At 43.3% G+C, this 3,099-nt stretch overlaps 1 pseudogene; it reads left to right on the top strand.

Moving 5' to 3' along the window:
* The first annotated feature begins 228 nt into the window (after window positions 1-228).
* Window positions 229-344, top strand: LOC114693725 (annotated as a pseudogene).
* The last annotated feature ends 2,755 nt before the right edge of the window (window positions 345-3,099 follow it).

The raw sequence follows: 3,099 nt of genomic DNA, 5'->3' as shown, positions 1-3,099 counted from the left end.
AAGCAGAAATGGAGACAAGGGCTTGGGAGCTGTCTCCTCTTACTTCAACAACTGTCATGAAGAATGAAAATTAAATCAATGTACAGCATTCAAAGCTATATTCCATGATGGAAGTTCAATACTGAACCATTTGATGCTATAGAAGGTGGCTTTGGGGATGTGATTGGATCATGAGGGTCCTGACCTCATCAATGGGTTAATCCATTGATGGATTTAAAATTGAACCAGATGGCTTCCCCGCCTTTTGGCTAAGATCAAGGGTAGTATCTATTCTTGTCAATTTAATATAGTTGAATAAACTACTAGAAAGCAAGGGAAACTGTGGAAGGTAGATGGAACCCAATTAGAGGAAATGGACCACCCAGACTCTACTTTTGAAAAAGTAGAACTTTTTTCAGTCTGTCTCTCTGCTTCCTGGTTACCATGAGAGGAATAGCCTCAGCCATAGCTCCTGCTGTCATGATTTCTGCCTAGCTGACCTTCAACTCAAAGCAACAATGGATTGAGTCAACCTTGTACTGACATCCCTGGAACTCTGAGCCAAAATAAGCCCTTCCTTAAGTTGTTTACCTTGGGTATATTTGTCACCCTGGCAGAAAATTGACAAAAGTAGGAGCATCCTAGGAAAGCTACCCTTGAGGAATTAGCATGAACAGGAATGGGTCAAGGGCTATGAACGAAAGACCATTTGGGGACATATTTCGAGAAGACCCATCTAAATGAGACTCTCAGATGTCCTACAGAAATGCTTATTCCGAGAGTTGTGTTTAGATATGAAATGTCTTTCAAAGACTCGTTGACTGAAGGATTGGCATCCAATGAATGGGTGAGCCAGACATAGTGATATATACTGGTAACTCCAGTTCCTAGGAGTTGGAGGCAAGGTTGAGAGTTGAAGGATAGCCTAGGATAGCTAGTATAAACTTGTATTTTAAAACAAAATAAAATAAGCGTGAAATGGAAGGAATTGGAGATCACAGAGAAAGTTAAGTATGGAATGTTTTCTCCCGTGTGAAGAATCCAGATTTAAATTGTACGTGTAAATCAGGAACACAGAAGTATGACTGACTATAAGGGACTGGAGGGGGCAAGAGAGGGTGATAGAGCACTGAATATGAGTAAATCATATGCTACACATTTATGTGTTTGATGCAACTCATCAATTTGCACAATCAGCATGTTAATTGATATAAAAAATAAACTCCCCACAAAATAGAAAAAATAAAATAAAATAAAAAACAGTCTAAACCAGTGGTTCTCAACCTGTGGGATGTGGGTCACCATCCTCTGGGTGAGTCCAACAACCTTTTCCCAGGGGTTGCTTAAGCCCATTGAAAAACACAAATATTTACATTATGATTCATACCAGTAGCAAAATTACAGTTACGAAGTAACAACAAGATAATTTTACGGTTGGGAGGGTCACCACAACATGAGGAGCTGTATTGAAGTGTTGCAGCCTTGGGAAGGTTCAGAACCACTTGTCTGGAATGCTTCAAATCACTAGTTCATACTGTATGTATAGAATCACATTCTATAGAATGAATACTAGTTCATTCAAAATTGCTTAGACTCATTGAGAAAGCAACTGTCAGCTTTCAAAGCAAAGAGAAAGTCCCTACAAGAAGAGGATGCTCAGAACCGGGGGCTGTGTCTTGGTTGGTAGATATTCATGAGCCCTGGGCTCCATCTCCTGCATCACATAAACCAAGGGTGGTGGTGTGTGTTTGTAATTCCAGCACTCAGGAGATAGAAGCAGGAGGATCATGAGTTCAAGATCATCCTCAGCTACACAGCAAGTGGAGCCCCGCCTGGACCACATGAACTCTGTCTTACAGAACAAAAATGAAACAGCTGAATAAAAATCAGATATTCCAGCTGGGCAGTGGTGGCTCACACCTTTAATCCCAGCACTTGGGAGGCAGAGGCAGGTGGATCTCTGTGAGTTAAAGGCCAGCCTGGTCTACAGAAAAAGTTCCAAGACAGGCTCCAAAGCTACACAGAGAAACCCTGTCTTGAAAAAAAAATCAGATATTCCAATTACTCCATTTCTTTACTCTTCCACACTTTCTGAATAAGACAATAGACTCAATTTTATAATCTGATGGCGCTGGTACAAACTTACAAACTATATTTGGGAGGCAGAGGCAAGAGGATTGATAGCTTGAGACCAACATGAGCTACCTAATGACCTTCTGTCTCAAAAACAAAGCAAAGTGAGCATGGGTGTTGGGTGTGGGTGTGGGTGTGTGGGTATGACACCTCCAACCATTAGTTCCTCCTCACAGGTTGAGAAAGAGGCCCCAGAGGCTGGAGGTTAAGCAGATGAGAAACGAAGGAAAGAAGGAAAGACAATAGAAGGAAGAAACAGACCCAGGAAAAGGCAAGCGAGGGGAGAGCCGGGGGTTTGTCATTCAAAGGGATAAACATTTTACAACCCAGCTTGACTGTGTCATGAACACTTGTGTTTTAATAGTATGCCTGCAAGCTTTCAAAACAAGTGTTTACCTATCACAATAAACAGTTATGAGTGAGCAACACAAAACAGAGAGAACCAGGGGCTGGCAGGCTGCCAGCTCCTGCCACGTGCTGCTGTGCACAGGAGCCTGTCACTCAGGCTCTGCAGCTTGGAGGCTGGCGGCTGTGTCTGTGGCAGCCACTGAGCCCGTGGGATGAGGGGACACCTTAGACGGAGACAGCCACTGAATACAGCTGGGTGCTCAAAGAGCACGGGGCAGCAACTGGCCGGAGGGCGGCTCTCAAGAGCAAAGTGGTCCCCAGAGACGGGAACTCTCTGAGATCGCCCGTAAGACGTTTTATAGAAAGTTTATGCTTCCAGCCTTTTACCTCCTTAACTCTTCATGGCAGGCTCACATATGAGTTTAATAAAATAGCGAGTGCCATGCCTGTTTATACACTTACAATCGGCTACCAGGATCTGACAGTCTCAGCCAAACAAACCTATGGGAAATGGAGGGTGGCTCAACGGTAATAAACTTGCTTATCATGCTTAAGGTATTGGGTTTGCTTAGCGTGCTTAAGGTATTGGGTTTAATGTCAAGCACATCGTCGTCATCGTCATCGTCATCATCATCATCA

The sequence above is a fragment of the Peromyscus leucopus genome, chromosome 23 (assembly GCF_004664715.2).
Source record: "Peromyscus leucopus breed LL Stock chromosome 23, UCI_PerLeu_2.1, whole genome shotgun sequence".
Lineage (NCBI taxonomy): Eukaryota > Metazoa > Chordata > Mammalia > Rodentia > Cricetidae > Peromyscus > Peromyscus leucopus.
The sequence above is the reverse complement of the archived record's forward strand: the minus strand, read 5'-3'. Positions and strand labels throughout refer to the sequence as shown.